The sequence below is a fragment of the Wyeomyia smithii genome, chromosome 3, assembly GCF_029784165.1.
Source record: "Wyeomyia smithii strain HCP4-BCI-WySm-NY-G18 chromosome 3, ASM2978416v1, whole genome shotgun sequence".
NCBI classification, from domain to species: Eukaryota; Metazoa; Arthropoda; class Insecta; order Diptera; family Culicidae; genus Wyeomyia; species Wyeomyia smithii.
In genome coordinates, this window is record NC_073696.1 from 103553829 (window position 1) to 103574081 (window position 20253).

Sequence of the window (20253 nt, forward strand, 5' to 3'; positions counted from 1 at the left end):
ACTCAGTGATGGAAAGCCCATTTGTTTTGTCAAAACGGGGGAGTTAATTCAGTGAATTCGGTGCTGTGAAGTGAAGGGAAATTCACTTTAGATCCATTGTCAGATAAGATTGGTCTACATGAATACGTGCTACATGAGAGATAATGCAAGTACAGAACTCAGCTGGAGGATTGTCTGGGAATCGTACCGTTGTTTAACGAACGTTTTTTTTTTTTGGATAATAAGACCTGACATAATGTTTAGTTATTTAGTAAGACAAACAAGATTGTAAGAAACCTTTCCTATACTGATTAGTCGCTCAAGTATCGTTCAAATTCTAACTGGAATTAACAATAACTTCTAATACGCATAAGCACTTTTCAATTAAAACCTGAATTAATCCACCTAGCAGTGCAGAAACCTTTGTTATACTAAATATTACTACACATAAACTTATTATGCCAGTAAACCATAAAACGTTCAAAATTAAATTTAAAAGAAAGTTTTCCAGAGAATGAACCAAATACGATCACTGAATCAAACCTCGACGTGGTTTTCACAAATATTGTGAGTGCTATGAATTACTGGAGTATGGGTTATATTTTTTCGATTTTTTTTTAAGCTGTCTAGGATAGAAACAACTTATGAATTTTTGGCATAATCGAACGTGCAGAAACATTGCAATACTATTGATATAATTCCTCATAATCCAAGCTTAAATACCACAACGGCTTCGTTTTCAAAATTCGCAAAATCTAGAAAAGAACATAATGATTGTAGATTATGAATTAGCATTGAATATTTCCTACGAATTGCAGCAAAGTTCTATAAACTTGCTCTCACGAAATTATAGTTCAGAATTATAAAGGAACGCGTTAAATGCTTTGTTACCATATAAAAGTTACTTGAATTATACGCGTGATTATTTCAAGAAATCAACAAAAATCTTGATAAAATCTGTGAGGATCAAATGCTAAAAGATTTCGCAAGACTTAAGGATTTTGGCTTTTTAAAGTGTTTTCGAGAACCTTACTCTTTCTCGAGGCCTAGGCTGTATGGTAAAATCCAGAATAATTTCAGAACTTGCTGCGACAACAAAAAGTGGGATAACATGGATACTTTGTTTGCACTGACTTTTAAATTAGAAAGCATTATTTATAGTACACAAAAGCGTAGTGTATCGGGTGAGAGAGAAGCGGACTTGAATAAGCATTCCGGTTCCCTCTGAAATATATTGAAAACTGTTACAAAAGGTTCATTAATTTACACCAGTTAGGACGCACTACACATAGTATGAAACACAGCACAGATGTGTTTTACTCTTAGTTCCACACACACATACACACATACACACGAACAGACATTGCTTAGTTCGTCGAGCTGAGTCGAATGGTATATACGGTTCGTCCCTTCGGGCCTTGGATCTATTTTGCGTTTTTCGACCGATTTTATAACCTTTGTTTAGTATAACAAAGGTAAAACCAAGTGTGCAAACTTATTTCAAAATCTAATAATTTTTTTTAATTTTTTTCACAAAAATTTTCAAATTAAAGCAGTATATTTCATGATTTTATATAATCTCCCGTTCAAAAGTTCGTGTTTGTTGGAATTAACCCATTCCAGGACCCGATATCTGAACTCTAAAAACAGTTTCAAAATTGTGCCTGAAATTGATCAGGAATAAGAGTTTGAAGATAATTTTTCGGAAAGTAGGAATAAATGCACTTCACAAAACACTGGCAACTTTGTTATCTACAGCTTAGCCTTTGTCGTCATTTTGATTTTGATTGAATTATCAGTTCTTTAAAAATTGATGATCCATTTTTCAATAGGCGCTGCGCATTGTTGTTTTTGCTTGCTCTTTGAAGCTAATCTTTACTTAAGAAAAGTTTAACAAACCCTAATCCATATGGTTTAAAGATAATCCAGACAGTTTAAACTGTACTTCGTATAGGCTGTTAAGCATGTTGTTATGGTTATTGATTAAGCGGGAAGTAATATCGAAAACAGTATTCCCAACCTAAAACAGTCGAAATAGTCATGTGACAAATTTCCCGACTTTATTGCCGAAAATCACTTTTACTACGCAAAATTTCATCAAACGCCATGTATTGTACAGAGTGAGTCAGGCTCATCGAAGCAATGAATATTTGGTTGTATGCTATGACTAGTAAAAATTTTCCAAAATCGATTTTCTCATTATACCGCTTTTGAATGCTTTTGCACCGTTTTCTTCTTGAGCTAATCTGGCCAACCAAGTTCTGCGGGGTTTTTTGAATAGCATTTTGTTGATACTAAATTTTTTCAACAAGTTTTCCACCATTTTTGATGAATAAAACATACACCCAAAGGAGGTTTTCAGGATTTAACCCTTGTTAGTTTTTTTGACTTAGCAGATCAACTGGTTCAAAAGTTATGGATTTTTGAAAATAAATCACATCGAATATAACCGTTCTTTATAGTCACCCTAACGACCCATTGAAAAATAAATGAGTTCGTTTATTGTCGAGAAAGATCTACTCCTGCAATTTTGAGTATAATAGAGGTACTTAGGGTGACCAGTTCCGAAAAGGGTGTCATAAAAACAGCTTTATTCGATGTAATTTATTTTTCAAAATTTATAACTTTTGAACCAGTTGATCGATTTTCGTTTTTTTTAAACAAATTAAAGGTTTGAGAGATGTTATGTTTACCCCAAAAATAACAACAAACAAATGAAAAAGCCATATTTTGTAATGAAAAATATGAATAACTTTTAGTAAAATTCAGAGATTCGCGATACAGTTGTTTCGCTTAAAAATCTATAGAGTCAATCAAAGTCATTTTAGCGTGTTAATTGAAATAAAAAAGTTAAAGCGAAAAATGGGTTTTTAATCTGAATTAGTTTCTTTTGAAGATAGAGAAAAAGCTGTTTTCTACAAATTCGCTTAAAATTAAGAGAGCAATAATAATGGCAGTCGTTTCTCTTAAAAAGCTCTGGAAGTCGTTCAAAGTCACTTTTGGTGTGTTAATCGGAATATATATAGTTTGCTTGTCTTTCAGTCACGCGCACTACAAACGAAAGTTACTCAAATTGCCTTTTTCCCAAGCAAACTCTGAAGCTGAGGTACACTGAAGTTTGTTATTTTTTTTGTGGGTATCAACGCAAACACTCCTGTTCTGACTACAAGTTACCTTTGCTTTTAGTCCTTCGCTCACCTCCTCTCGCCTGGTATGAAGCCAGTCGTAAGAAAATCAAGGCTAACTCCGTCTTAACTAATATTCGGCACACGTGTTAAATTACCACATGGATATAGGTTCTGATGCAGGTGCATCGACAAAAACCGCCAAAAACGTAATAAAGGGCGGTAGGCAATTTTAAGATGTAAGAAAGACATAGTATCAAAGATATCAAGCATGTAAATGAAATCTAAAGTTAGCCAAACCACTGTCGGTTGATTATGAACGTTATTTCATAGTTACATGTCCAATAAGTTCTGTAATATCATGGCATTACCATCAAAATTAGGTTTTCAAGTGGAATAAGGCAGTGCCTGTTGTAGTTCATTGAGGATAGACTATGAAAAAGTCAAGAAAATAATGGGGATTATAAGCCTTTTTGCTCGAGAAAATAAGCAGTTTGGTTTTTTTAAAGTGTGTAGTAATTTTTATATGCATTGAAATATGTAATTTTTCAATAGTACAGTTATTCGATAGCAAAAAGTTTTTGTTTATTGAAAATATCAATTACGACCGAAGACGTTAATAACGAACATTTATAAAAAATTGAAGAAAACCGGCTGTAACTCGCCAAAGCCATTTTATGCAACACATCATATCGAGTTTCAAGTTTAGCTTATGGCGCGTGACAGCCGCACTTGAAATCTATCCAACTTTCTCCCTATTACTCAAAGCTCTAACCAAATTTACCAAAATGTTGTACTCAAACCAAAAGAAGTTGTACTCAAAGAAAAAGCAATATATTTTTTTTTCGATATTTTAAAAATAGAAAAGATATTTAACCTACACAAGACATGCTGCACATATTGTACCCCAAATTAATTCTTTAAGTATACTACGACGTTCAAGATGTACGGAGAAAGGGATAATTATTTTGCTGATACGTGAAAATTCTAGCTGTTGCAAAAAAACTTAGAGTATAAGATAAACCCATTTCCGACGAGTGACATTCAAACTTTGATTCAAGTTCAACAATTATACTTGAAAATTTTCACGATGAAATCATTCAGTAAGGTACAGATTGATCTTTGATTTTGCAATACAGTTTGTGTTAATTATGTTTATAGTTGATGAGTAATAAGAGTTTGAAGTTCATTTTTTGAGGTAAAAACTAATTTCTCTGCGCCGGGATCGGGTTAAGCTATTGGCCATCATTTTTGAACATTATGTAAAATTTTATCAAGAGTTTTGATTCAAGAAATTTTGATATATCGACATAAAATTTAAAGTTTTAAAAATCAAACATAGGTTTATCTACTATCCTGCAAATGCGCTACAGTAAACCAACTTTTTTTATTTTTCATCAAATAATATTTGTTTGCTTATGTAGAAGAAGACGAAAACAAAGAAGTAGACAAAGGTGGTGGTAATGGGATGAGGATTCTTATGTTGTTATGCAACACTATAAAAGGTTTTTGTGATGGAACGCAGATGACAGATGTTTCATGCGCGTCATTTATCATGTGTGAAATTATATCGGAGTATTAGAGAGGAATTTAAGCTACCCATCAATGATTAAAAGAGGACAGTACTTCGTTGTTCCAAGTTTTGCTATTGTTAATAACAAATTGCAGAGACAAACTTTTGCATGTGTGAATATTTTTTTGAGCTATCCAGTATTTTTTCATGAGCAATGGTTTTTGCAAATTGTTTTTTTTTCAATCACATTCATTTTTAGTTATTTTGTAAGTTTAGTTTGAATATAACATATGTAACATCAATCCACGATCTACTGAACGAAGGCTTCATCGCAGTTTAGATAATTAACTAGGTTTTAAACCAGCGCTGGCCATCTGCTCGAATTGTCGACAGTTTCATAGTTACTTCTTTAACTTCAACTCGATATTTAAAAAAAAAATTTCATTTTAAATTAAATACCAACTTTTAATACTTCAAGACGCATTTGAAAGTGGCTAGCCACTACGGGCCAACTAGTTGAAATGGAAAAGTTAAAGCGAAAAATATGTTAATCTAAATTAAAAACTTTTGAAGATAGAGAAAAACTTTTTTCTACGAATTTGCTTAAAATTAAGAGAGCAATATTCTCCTCATATTGTAGAAAAATGTCTTCTATCCAAAAAAATATAAAAATCCTAGATACTTGATTTTATCGAAAATTTGGGTGGCTCTAATGTTTGATAATATTTCAATAAGCGCTTCATTATATGTAACAACTAACAACTATTGCTATCGAGCTCTGAATCCAAATTTCCCCCTAAATCCTGGACTATTGCGCATTGGTTTCCAAATCAGAAATGTACAGTTTAGGTATTGTTTTACGCAGGTTAGTTTACTCCATTACTTGAAAACGGTACAAGATATCGATCTCATTCCAATCACGTTTTTCGTTTTCGGCCAAAAGTAATCATATATCCGTTTTCCACAAAAAAAAAATCACGGTTTCTGGTATAAATACTGAAAATTTGAAATATTGTATTCAAACGAGGCTCAAACATTTGCACAATTTTCTTCGTTATATTTTCAACTTAAAAAAGTCTTCGCGGTTCCATACAAATTTACGTGTAAAAAAAACCTGTACTTTTAAGTACTGCTCGGTCTTTGGGCTAGTGCTCTAGTACTATTTAAAAAATATCTACAAATAATGCGTAAAATTTATTGAAACTGAGTTTATTGAATTGAGTTTATAGTTCTACGGAATTCTTTGAAGAGCATATTATTGATAATAATTTCTTTTTCAATGCGTTTCTTATCGTTTTTGGTGTATAAAACATGCACCAAGAGATTTTTTTTCGAATCTTGCTTTAGTTCTCATCTATGAACGACAACACAGATTCAGGGTTGTATGCAGCACTCTCACTACCACATGTGGACTAGAAGATTAAATAATCCAAATGATTAATAACCGAAAAAACGCCGAAGTGTTATTTCTTGACCTTAAAAATAGCGTCCGAAACATAAGTCAGGAGCTTCTACTTCTCGAACTCGAGAGCATGATTTCTCTTGAAAAACTATCAATGACAAAAGTGATCTTAAAAGTATATCGTATTGCATTCCACAAAGCAGCAATCTAGGACCACTGTTGTTCATAGTATTTATGAATGATGTATCGTACGCAGAACTACATGTACGGATTAACTGGATGACAAATCTGTCCTAATCTACAGTTCAATTGAGGCTGCAGTATCTAGTCTGTGTTTGAGAAAACCATTACATGTCTAGGTTACGGGTTCTTCGAAATCGTTGCTTGAAGACCATCCTGAATGAACCGCGTCTTTATCCTACAAAACTATACAACGACTTGCAAGACTCGATTTTACGGTTTTTTAAGACTACATTTGTTGTAGCTATTTACACACTACGTAATATCATAACAAATCCTGTCAGTCATCACAACATGAGAATTCCAAAAAAAATCTTCAATAGAACAACAGGAACTTCCGAAATAATTCATTTGATCAGACAGAATACAGAGTTTGGGAAAAAACGTTCTGACTTGAAACAGAGTGGCCTAAACGTGGCAAATCAGGGAACTCCAGAGAATTTATTTTTCGATCATCGAATATTAGGAAAAACTGAAAATCAATTAGGGCAAAATTTTTAACTGAGTCGCAATATTAAAATAAATAAAAGACTAATGCGGAACTTGTACGGATTGGTTTCATATCCGATCGAGTCCTTTTTTCACTGGAATATCAGAGTTGTGCTCATCTACGCTGCATTTTTTTTGACGTAGAACTACGTCTCTCAGGAGATTCGGCTACCTAGGGGTGTAAAATGAAAATCTAAAAACGGAAAAATGAGAAACATTTTGATGCAGCATATTTGATGGTTTGATTGCCAGTTTTCTGTTGTTGCAGTTTCTCCACCTGCATTGAAATGGTAATTTCTCGAAAACTAAAGCAGATAAAAAGTTGGTGTCAAAAAACGACCTGTAGAGCGGTTTAAAACGTTTAATTTGAGCTAAAGAAAAACAATGTTCACCACGTTTTTTGTGAAAAACACCAAAACACGTTTGAAATAACACTACTTTTTACATTTATTTGGACATGTAAAAGCTGCATTTATTATTATTATTAATTTATTTATTTATTTATTTATTTATCTAATCATTTGCTACACAAATAACCTAATGATGGTTTCCAAAGCTTGTGCACACAACATTGTGAGTAACCTCTGCAGATCAGCTTAATTTATTTTTATTTAATTTAATCCAATTGAGCAGAATACAATTTGCACGATCTTTTAAATGTTGAGTAATTTATAGCTCGTTTGCACACGTCTGGCAGGCGGTTCCATAAACAGACACTACGATGGCGGAAAGCTTTTTACCAATATCGGTAGCACATCTGATTAAAAGAAGGTTTCTTGATCGGGGCAATTGAGAAAAGGTGTAAAATCTCGAGAAATACGGAGGTCCGTCGAATAATATTTTGTAGGTCTGAGTTCATAGTCTAAAATCTAAGTAGTTTTTGAATGTACACCCAACTAATGATTTCTGGTAACTAGAAATATGATCGAATTTTCTCAGCTTTTAAATGGAACAAATAGAATTGCTTTAAGTAGCGTACATTTGAAGCTAGAGCCATTTTAAGGAAGGGTGTCCAAGAAACTTAGAAGTTGAATAACTCTAAGTAGATTGAAGTTAGGGCATACGCGTAGAAAAGTTTTTCTCATCAAATGTAGCCCTCTACCAGCCCCTGAAATATTACCAACAAGGAACCATCACCCTGTATACGTAGCAGACCGGGCATGCACTAGAGCCTGGCTCTGCTCAAATCAATCATTTTACTAGTGGGTGGTCCTGACTAAGTGGTAGTGGTAGCGGCAGCATCAGCAGTAGTTACATCGGTCAGCACTTCCTTTACTGAAAAGCTGTCGTATTTTGACAACAGAAAAACTTTTTTGGATGCTGGCAATCAACATCTGTGCTGCCGATAACCGCAAATCAGTCCCATCTGTAATTTTGTCAACTTTAAGTTTTCAGATGTACCGATAAACAAAAGTGGTTTGTTAAACAAAGGTGGAAACCAATACCAAGTCGAACTGTCCCGTTATGAAAAGTAACCGTAAGTCAGTCCCAGAGCAAAAATTACCGATAGTCAGTCCCAATTGAAAAAAACATGCCTAATACAAGTAAATGGATGGGGAGTGGAGAAGAGAAGTTTGATGAAAATAAGTTATCTAGTAACAATTATCAATCATTTAGATTATTTTTAGCTCGAATTGGTGATTAATTTATGTGCAGCAATGTCCTGCTAATACGAATTTAAGTCCATTTTTTCCTTGGTTTGCTTCTTCGTGGATCTATCCGGAAAATCTGCAGTATCGAAAACACTTCCACCAGAATTCAGGGAATCGTTCCAAGATATCTCCAAAGGTGATGCTCGACCCTCAAACGGATTTTGATCATCTTGACATTTGTTGTCGGATGAACCAACTGCAGTCCCGGCTCCAGTTTCTTCATCCGAATCCCCACCTGATTAGCTTTTATCGGTTCCGAACATCATGAGATTTTTCAACGCTGACATTTTTTAAACTGTTTTCATGGACATACACTTCCGGACTGCGAAGGATTGACGGCCATTCACGGCAACGAATAACAACACGTCAACACGCACTATAGATTAACATGGCAATGTGACTGACTTGCGGTTACTTTACTCTTCGGTGTAGAATGTAACGGCAAGTCAGTCACACTCAATGTTTTTATCATTGAATCAAAGATTTCAGTAGTTTTTACAACGTAATTCGTGCAGGCTAGTATACAAACTATATTTTAGCATGAATATTGTCAAAATATTTCATCTTCAATAAGTGATAACAGAGCGTGAATAAAATATCTTCCAAAGCTGTTTTCTCGATTTCATATTTTTACAGATGGGACTGACTTGCGGTTACCGGCAGTGTGGGCCGTCAAATTTCCAGTATGAAAACAACTTTCTACTGTAATATAAAAAAATGCCTTATTCTCACTATCGGGGATATCACATAGATGCGATCAGCATCATATCCAAATTAAGGAAGAGGGAAAATTGAATATTTAACTGAAGAGTTATAATTTTTTCGTTCGGTCGTTACACTTTATTCAAAATGTTGTAAATTCGACTGCACCTCCATATCTCAGCACGAACCAAATTTTCAGCAGCGTAAAAAGAGTTGCGTAACTGACTGCAGCATCTTCTGTTATCTGCTTACATAGGACACTAAGAAGCATAATCAAGCCTTGAAAATTATCAAGCTTTAATTCAGAGAATAACTGTACCTAAAAACCTTGTTGATTCGCAAATTTCGATTGATCTGATTCGTTGCATCATGGTTACTTTGCCTAACACGGTCAACAGGATTATATATCTAATAAACCGGGAGTGTACTATTTGAGCTATATAAGAGCCCGTTTCTGCCTAAACCAACCATTTTACTAGTGGATGGCCACTAGGACGATGCTAAGTAAGTAGCAGTGGGTACCATCAGCGGTAGTGGTAGCCAACTGCACTTCTTTCTCTAGTAAAAAGCTGCTTTTGTGCGGTAGCGGCAGCATCAGCCGTAGGTGCGTTGGCCATTACTTCCTCCAGTGGAAAGCTCTGCCTTATTTTGACAACACACAAACGGGGATGATGGTAATCATAATCGGCCGGCCGTGTTAAATTGTCACTGTGCAAACAGCTTTACACTGTGTTGTCAGTGTGCCTTAATCGCCATAGCCGGGGTAGCACATAGATGTGACGCATTATGTCCAGTATTAAATTGATCAATAATTGTTCTTATAGGACAACGAGTAAATGTTTAAAAATTTAATATTTTCTCGTAAATTTAGCCTATAATTTTTAGGACCACATTGCGACAAGTGTTTTTTTTATCTTTTGTGGCATTGTCTGGACGTTTCTGCTGTATGCACGTTTTTAGTTCTTATCTTTTTGCAATGTTTCTCATTGAGAAGTAACCTGCTCCGTGTTCTAGTACTTTTGTCTTCTCCTTCAGACTTAGTAACCTACTTCCTTCCTTATCGTCCTTATCATATCCTCCTGCAAGGTATCACTCTAATAGCATATAACGTGCTATAGTCTATGATATTATCGAAGCTTTAGACCAGTGGTTATTAAGTCTGGAGGGACGTTTTGTCATTAAATTAGCAAAAATAAAACTTTCCAAGCTAACGTTCAATTATTCTGGTTTCTTTCGAAACAGAAGACTTGGCTTTCTTTCAATCAAAGTCAGATAAGACTATTCGCTTGTCTACCAGACATTTTCATGTAATTCTACTGTGAAATAGCGGAATCACAGACAAAATGAGGTTAGAACGGTTGCGAGTGTCTAGTAAAACCGACATTACAAGGACGTTACAGACAAGACTACAACCGAAATAAAAAATCGGATTTCTAAGTAAGTGAATATGCATTGCAGTCATTTTACAAATCTTTGACTAAAATTATCAGTGCGAACGACGTTTTTTTTTGCAGTAGGAAGTGACACATCGCAGCGAACGATTTGGTTAATTTTCTAGCTGTAGTTCTTCTTCACTACTCTTTATAGTTAATTAAAAAAGGTCTACCGAATAAAGCGTTTATTACAAAGCAGTCAAGCTTAACCCTTTAAACTAAACTAAATACCCTGACATCATACATCACAAACTGCCGCGTGAGTTATTCCTCAAAATGGATTCATAGTTTACTTGCCATAAAAGTGACCAAGATACCCAATCACGCTGTCGGGCATCTGCAAACAGGTTTTATTTTTTGTTTTCTATGCTGTGCTGTCGTCACAGGATAATATTTAATTACCGGCAATGTTTCGGTTCCCCATGCAACGCCGCATCTATTTAATTACTAACCTTGGAGCCCATTATCATGTTTCTGTTAGTTCTCATTTTCCGAACTCCTCCTCGATAAACATCTCGATTCACTTGTAATATCTGACATTACAGCTGGTGTGGCGTGTCGTAACGTATACACAACCGATCCTTAAAACAAAAAAGAAAAAAAACAACAAACCCTTTTTCTTCCGTTGCTTGCTGCTGTTTCGTTAGCGATAAAGTCACGGCAATTGGAGTTTGAACGTTTTGATAGTGTGCAGTCCCGATCGGACACACATCTGACAGACAGGCGCTTCGCATGATGACGGTTACCAACGCGAAGTGACGCATCACGATACAGGTATAAAATCAAGACTGCAGTCACCAGCTAGGGACGTTGCGATACCATTAAACATCGATACTTAGAATCGATACCTGTATCGAGAGCATGTATCGATATTCCGATAGTATAGAGGCTAACGTATCGATACCTAAATGTATCGTTGTGCGATACCAGTTCATACAAAAAATAAGTCATAATTTTTTTTTATTATTTATTCCTCAAGATAAAACGTTTAATTCAATTAAACCATTTATAAAGACCATTTTACGAGACGTTTCTGAACTCAATCTATGAATGAAATTTTGACAGAAAGCTCTGAACCGCTGACATAACGCACGTAGAAGCAACATCATCAACAGCAGAATACGTGACACCTGTCAGTTCGTAAAATGGTCTATAAATTTACTGAATCTAGAAACACCAGCTTCTGCAGAAACTTAGTCAAAAGTCGATTACGCTTTTCCTTAATAATTGATCCTGTTTTCGAAAAGAGCCGCTTGCATGGCTCTGTAGATTTTACCTTTGGATCTGCATGACCGTTGAAAAGGATCGTTCCCGTAGGTTAATCTACAGAAATTCCCGTTAAACTGGCATTGCCGATGAGATAGCATGCATGCATACGATGCATCAATATTGCACAGGAAACAGCAAGTTTTCTGCTTCGTTCGTTCTTCTTTACAGGGTTGTTTTGAGTCTTTTCGATACTGAGAGGTGTGTATCGATATTGATGAAGTATCGCTGGTAAAACATCGATACCGAATATCCGAGTATCGGAAGCAGAAGGATCGATTCTGTATTAGTATCGGTGGTATCGCAACGTCCCTACACCAGCAGAGTGATACAGCTGGCATAGAGCCCAAATTTGTTACACCCAAAGATCGCCTTCTTTCGTGACCTTCTAGACCCTCGATTGCAGTTGATCTCAGCGTTTGAAGTCGCCCCCGAAATAAACTGGTTGTGAGTCAATATTTTCACCGTGTATTTCAACCTCCCATTTTGACGTAGGTCTACGTATAACCGCAAGGATGCAAATAAAAACTTCTCGCTTTTAACGTTTCACGTAGAAGTTTTTGCTGCGCTAACTATACCCGAAACCTTTTCGATCAATTGAATTGAATTTAGATTTTTTTTATGGTTAATAAGAATACATCATGTATATTATTGAACTTTATGCGTCTAGTTTAGAAAACCTATTTCTAGAAACTTTAAACATGATGAACAATGAACTTAAGAGGCGTTCGATATAGTTAGAAAAAAATCATGTGGTCAAGATGCGTAATCGAGAGCAAGGAAATGAAGTGTACTAAACCGACCCGATGTCGGAAGCGGCGGCCTCATGCTGGCAAACGGTTACTCAAAATAACGAAAATAAAGTCAATAGGTTAGAAAAATCATGACATGACTTAAAACTGTATGGCATAATGTGTTTACATAAGTATGTTATTATGCACTTGCATGATAAGCGAAATAGCCTTAACTCTAATGTGGTTTGAATTACCATTTGCCAAACTTATTTTGAGTTAAACAGTACAAAAATCAACCCCGCGTTATTTTGACTGAAATGCTAAAAATATTTAATTTGCTGGCAAATAGGAAGATCGACTTGTTTGACATAGCTAATGCTCTCTCTAACTAAACCTTTTTCCTCAACGACGACTTTCAGTTGGTTTTAATATCAACTGCTGTTATTATTTTTTCATATGCTAAGTAGTAACCTAGATGTGATTGTCACAAATGCAATGCTAAATATCAGGCCAAAAAAGGCAGGATAATTCGCGCTAGTATACACAAAGCCATGCTTTCAATTAGTTGCCCGAACCCAACCCGTCGGAATTCCCCTTTCAATTCCGCCTGATAACAAACGAACAAATTATTTACCAGCACGTTTCCCGCGTGCTTTCTTTCTCCGCCGTTCTCCCTTCAGTCTAAGCCTGCCTGACTACCGCTGCTGCTGTCGTTGCTGCCAGGAGGTCTGTGCACGGAGCAGCAAATAAAAATGCATAATTTATGTGCCATGCCATATTGCGTTTGCGACGGACCCGCCGCTGCACTGTACCAACGGAGTGTCGTGTCGTGTACATGCTGCCACCGCACGCTCGCTCGCTCGCTCGCTTGCTTGCTCCTATGTTGACCGGCCAAAAGCAAGCCGAAAAGCGCGCCGTCCGAGTCCAAGTTCAACTAATTCAACCGTGTGCACGTCTCGCGGACGGTTTTGCTTCTGTGAGTATAGGTTAGACCGGTCGCAGCCGCAGCCATCGCCGGCATCATACATAATTGGCGAGCGGAGTAGTGTGATGTGGTGTGAACCTTTCTTGTCCACTTGCTATGCTGCACGCTGCCCAGCCATCCTCGATCACCGCAGTTCGCAGACTCGGTCCTCGGTCAGCCAGCAGGGTACAACACCGAGGGAAGAAACCGTTCGTTCGCCTAGAGAGTTGTTATAATATGCGATAATGGCGTTCGCACTGTTTACTATTTCATCGTCATTCTGCTGTTCCCTTACAATTGTTATACTTGAGCTGCACCGCACAGGCGAATGCAAAACCCCGTCAAACCGACCGATCACACATTTAGTGGGGTTGTTTGAGAAGATGCGCCTCTGTAGAAGTGTGTAATGTTGCATACGATGCGCGCGATATGTGCTGCGATAGTTAGGCTAATGACATACTGAGGCGTCAAATGAAGCGAAGCAAAAAGCGTCGCAAAAGCGTCAGTGCTACTTCTTCGAACGTCTATATGAAACGCTCAAACCGGTCATACTGAAGCGGCAAAGACGCGTCGATAGAGGCGGCGAAACAGAACGAGTAGTGTTTTGACGCGCGTATATGTACGCGGTAATACCATATTCAGACTAAATCTTTATCGCCAGGTGCTTTATATTTGCTTTGTTTTGGTTTGGTAATTGAAAAAAGCAAATAAAATACATTTTCGTTTAGAAAATGTTAAAATGTTTAGAAGAGGGTTGTGCAGTAAATCCATGTTCAGACTAAACCTGATAACGCCAGGTACTAAATATTTGCTTTATTTTGGTCTTAAATCTTAAAAAAGAAAAAAAGTAGGATATAAAATGCTATCGGGAAAAATTTTCAGGTTGTCGGGAAAATAGCACTGATATTATTGATTGATATTGTTGAGTTTTGATTCGAATGGTCAGAAATCTAGCATGCTGAACTTCTTTGGTCGCGAAAATGCAAGCCGCTGAGTAACTAGCTGTGCTCACATGGGTTATTCAAATCCTAACAGATATTATAAACTAGTTGAACTTTGCTCGGGGTCAACGGGTTTAAAATTAAGAATAATTTCTTATACTTTTTACTACGTCTGTAGCGCAACTCACTTTAGTAACATTATTTTATTTCATAAAAAAATAAATGTTTACTAACAACGTAATTTACCGTGCTTGAAGAAGCAAAAAAATCTTCATTGGACGAATTCATATTTCCTTCAAACAAAACCGCTACTGGAATCTAGGAATATGACAACACAACGCATTTGCGACGCTCGCTCCAGTATGTCATAGGAAGCTTCACCCAACGCTTTTGTTTATTCCGGTTCTAATACGCTCAACGCTTCGCTTCATTTGACGCCTCAGTAGCCTTAGGCTACTGACATACTGAGGCGTCAAATGAAGCGAAGCGTTGAGCGTATTAGAAGCGGAATAAACAAAAGCGTTGGGTGAAGCTTCCTATGACATACTGGAGCGAACGTCGCAAATGCGTTGTGTTGTCATATTCCTAGATTCCAGCAGCGGCTTCGTTTAAAGAAAATATGAATTCGTCCAATGAAGACTTGTTTGCTTATTCAAGCACGGTAAATCACGTTTTTAGTAAACATAGAGATTTTTTTATGAAGTAAAATAATATTTCTGAAGTCAGTTGCACTACAGACGTAGTAAAAAATATAAGAAATTATTCTAAATTTTAAACCCGCTAACCCCGAGTAACGTTTAACTAGTTTATGATATCTGTTGGACTTTGAATAACCCCTGTGAGCACAGCTAGTTACTCAGCGACTGGCGTTTCGCGACTAAAGAAGTGTCGCATGTGAGGTATGCAATATCAATCAAAAATACCAGTGTTATTTTCCTGACTACCTGAAAATTTTTCCCGATATTTTCTATATTTAAGACCAAAATAAAGCGAATATAAAGCTCCTGGCGATATCAGGATTAGTCTGAACTGCACTAACATTTTTTAAACATTTAACATTTTGTAAACGAAAATGTTTTCTATTTGCTTTTTTTTCAATTACCAAACCAAAACAAAGCAGAAATAAAGCACCTTGCGATGAAAGATTTAGTCTGAACAAGGTATTACCGCGTAAGTATACGCGCGTCAAAACACTACTCGTTCTGTTTCGCCGCCTCTACCGACGCGTCGTTGCCACTCGAGTATGACCGGTTTGAGCGTTTCATATAGACGTTCGAAAAAGTAACTCGGACGCTTTTGCGACGCTTCTTGCTTCGCTTCATTTGACGCCTCAGTATGTCAGTAGCCTTACGGGGTTCGCAATTCATTCTCATTTAGCTGAATTTGTCCTTCGGTTTTGACACTGCCTTTGCCTTCACATACGCGGGACTCCGTCAATAGCGTGCAGGAGCAATCTAAGACGATGGTTTCAGGTTAGCTGCTTGCACACTGGCAGCCTGCGATATGGAATGACGAAACCGGCAATTTCTACGGAATTTGGAGGTCATCATCGGAGAAGGGTTTCTGAAATAGGAGCAAAAGGAAGCCATGCATGAGTGCGGGTTTTTATTGTGAGGTGTTTTGGAATGGTTTTAGGTTTATACTGAAAGTAAAATATGTAGGGTACACACTCATACTATTCCTTCCATCATTGCACTTATTTCCATCATTTTCTCACGAAATTTATTTTATGTTAGATGAATAAAAGCAGTAGAACAATGAGTTCATGGTATAAAGATTGATGCTCCAATGATGCTCGTTATATGACAAAACACCGAATTAACTGCTCTGTTCCACATTACTTCGCAAACCAGTTCACCAAGTTAGCACAGTTGTTTTGTTTTGGTAGAGCTGTCCTTTTATGGCATTTGTATTTAAAAATTTAAAACGATTGGTTTTGAACAAAGTTTGTAAATGGTTGCGCATTAGAGTAAATCCATGTCAAATGGTCTGAAAATCCGCAAAAATTCAATCGACTTTTAAGTTGAATGAAACTTAACATTTTTCACAGGTGGAAGTGTTTTTAACTTCAAAAGTAATTCTCTAAAAGGGCGTATGCATTTTACAATAGACTGAATAAAGGCATTGTAGCTCAGCTCAGGTTGTACAGAAAAACTGTCTGAGAATGATTCAAAGAAAGCTGATGATGCCTTGTAAAAATATACACCAGAATTTTTTTTTGGTAAATTTTATATAATTCAAAGGAAGGAGATAACTTTTCAACTATTCAACCAAACTTTTTGCTGTCAAAGAATGAAAATAACACATTTGCAGGTTTGCTGCTAAAAAACAACGAACGACTTGCTCATTTCAAGATGGCTTGACAAAGTATTTTTTTTTATTTCTTTTAGCACCAATATTTAGTGGTTAATTTGTGGTTTCGAAATCCAATTTGTGGTAATTGTGGTTGAATAATTTCTGAGAAATTTTCAGAAAACTTAGTCAAGCCATCTCTGAAAATGATTTCGCTTCAAATGTATCGGACAACGATGATATATACATCAATCGAAAGCTCTTAATTTGTGGTTCACGAAAATGTAGTTTTTGTAGGCATACTTCGTAATAAAATAATTAAAAAACTATTATTTAAATTTTTGAACATTGTTTACCTCTTGTTGTCAACACCGACCGTACGCGGCGCTGGTAGACCATCAAGATGATTTTTTCTCAGAAAGCTTTCGTGTAGCGATGAGTATGGTGAAACTAGAGATACTCAGAGGGAGAGATATGCGGTGAGCCAAACGAACAAGAAAGGTAACACCACATTGAGAGGTATTGCAATCAGGTACAAAAAAGAACGTGTTCATTTCTATACGATTTTTTGTTCTATTGCCAATGAATGAGTGATTTTTACCCGGAGTTCAACAAACCTTGTGTACAGGTAACAAAATAAGTGAAGGTGTATAAAATTAAACATAAGCATAAAATATATCACCTTTACAGTTTTTGCGAAGCACTTCACTATTCTTAAGGACTTTCACCGTCACCACCGATTATACAAGTCGAATGTTAGTCAACATTGCGCTTTGAGAAGAGATCTGGCACCTCTGACATATGAAACCCAGTTGCCGAATTGGCGATTTTTTTTCACCGCGAATCTCTTCCTCTAAGTATTTCTAGGTGAGACAGTATGTAAACAGCAGGGATACTATATGTGCAGATTTGCTGCGCAATGCAAATGTTGATCAATTAGCAGATATTTGTAGTTGACAAGCCTCCGTGTGTTTTACGTAAATTTCCTCAAAATAAGTGAAGTTTTACGTAGACATGCGAGCGTAATATTCTCGATCTTCGGTCAAATCATTTCCGGAAATGTAGTTTTGCCGTTTACCGATTGTTTGAAAAAAAAAACCTAAATTAATACACCCAGGGGTGTGATCTGGTCTTTCTCATACAAAATCTATTATATTTTAAAATTTATTAGCACATACGTTTTAACTCTTGGAATAAATTACAGCCTGATAATAATAAAGAACAATTTTTTTGTTTCGATAAATATAATAATATTTTGGTAACCAACTACGCAACTGTATTCGACTGTTGGGTATTTTAGAAACCGGAATGATGCCTGAAGATCGGGAATGGGCCTTAATCAGGTATTAGACGACGCAAATATTTGCTTTTTTTGGTACGATTTTTATTTGCACAAAATAAAATCTGTATTGAAAAATAGCAAATATTTGCTTCGTCTAATACCTGCTTCAGAACTGTAGGGAACGGTTGAAACGCATGGTAAATGCCCAAAGGTGTGAGTCCTGACTAGAATTAAAATTCGATATTTTCTCGTCTCAGGAATATGCTACTACAACTACCCCCTGAATAATAAAACAAAAAAGCTTTCAACGGCAGCGACAACTGTATGTCGTATACAGTAAGGTCGCTTTTTACGCGGTTTTTTTTACGCGGTTTGCTTTCCTCCATTTTTCAAAAACGGTACAAGATATCGACCTCATTTCAATCACGTTTTCCGTTTTAGGCCACGGGTGATCATATATCAGTTTTTAAAAAAAATCACAATTTTTGGTGTAAATACTCAAAATTTAAAATACTGAATTTTGGTCTCTAGATTGGCCACTATCATATTCAAACGAGGTTTTAACATTTTAGGACGGTTTTCTTTGTTATATTTGCAACTCAAAAAAGTCGTTTTTTACGCGGACCCATACAAATTTGGAACGCATCCCCCGCGTAAAAAACAACCTTAGTGTATATAAACGACTGTCGATATGTTCTAGATAACCCACTAGCACTAACATCGGCAGGTGCCAGTACTTTGCTCATCCAACGCCGCGTACGGTCGGTGTAGACAACAAAGGTAAACAATATTCAAAAATTTAAATAATAGTTTTTTACTTATTTTAATATGAACTATGCCTACAAAAACTACATTTTCGTGAAACACAAATTAAGAGCTTTTGATTGATGTATATATCATCGTTGTCCGATTCATTTAATGCGAAATCATTTTCAGAGATGGCTTGACTCAGTTTTCTGAAAATTTCTCAGAAATTACTCAACCACAAATTACCACAAATTGGATTTCGAAACCACAAATTAACCACTAAATATTGGTGCTAAAAGAATTAAAAAAAAATACTTTGTCAAGCCATCTTGAAATGAGCGAACGACTTAATAAAAAGGTTAATTTTTTATAGAAAATTAAATTTCCCAATCTTGATTATGAAATATCTCTATGTAGTTCTATGACTTGAAATTATTGTTTGAATCATATTACATCTTTGGAATATGATACACTAATCAACACTGCTGCACTTCGAAAGCTCGAACCGGGAAACATGAAAGATCATAGCTATTCAACCATTCCTGTGAATTTTGGCGTTCCTTGCCATTAACTTTTTTCAGAGACTTAAATGAATTTTCTCGTAAACATAACGTTGAAGCGACGAACGCGGCGAGCAATAACTATGCGGACTCTCACGTAAGTTGACGCGTTTTGTTGATGTTTAGGGGCACCAACATTCATAGGAATGGTTGAATAGCTATAATCTTTCATTTTTTCGGTTTGAGCTTTTAGAGTGCATTTTTTTTTTCATTTTGGCGATCAGTGTTGTTCTTAATGTTGAATCGACACACTAAATAGTAACAATACCTTTTAGTTTAGTCAGATTCCAAAAGTTAATTTATTCCATATAATCTGGTATCTTATATCTAAATATGGTCCGTTAGCGATTGCTAATGTGAAACACAATATCATTGTTCCGATTCCTACCACGCATCTCTGTACATGCATATACAGCGCGCAAATCGGCTATACAATTTGTCATTCTATTGTCGAGTCCTGCCAGCTTCATTAGGGTGGCTCTCAAATATTAGGGTGGTTCAAAAAGTAATAATTATCCTAAAAGAAATTGATAATTCAACACTTAAAAATGTGTAAATTCAAAAATTTATTATATCAAGTAAAAAATTGTCTCACATTTCTCCATCCTGAAATTTTTGTCAAAAGTTTCAAAATAATGATGTGTTCTGATAGAAAACCAATTTCAACAGAATATTAAACTCTTTTTTGTTTTAGCTAAAAGTTGGTGTTTATTTTCGATTTTTTTGAAACTTAAATTCAATAAAACTTGAAAATTGATGCATTTAGAAAGGTTACGATCATGAGAATTTTGATCCCTGCGTATCATTGCATCACTGCTTATCATTGAGCTTCACTAAAATACAGGTATTTTTTGAAACGGTAAAAAATACTCGGAAATTCAACTTTTTTGTTTGTTTTAGATTTCTCCATTCCACCAAAAGTTTTGTTAAAA

The 20253-nt window shown here is 36.0% G+C and overlaps 1 protein-coding gene across 1 annotated transcript in view; it reads left to right on the plus strand.

The window, feature by feature from the left end:
* The window catches only part of LOC129728463 (ski oncogene-like), a 45600-nt gene that overhangs the window by 3623 nt on the left and 21724 nt on the right, over positions 1–20253 (plus strand). The window lies entirely within an intron of this gene.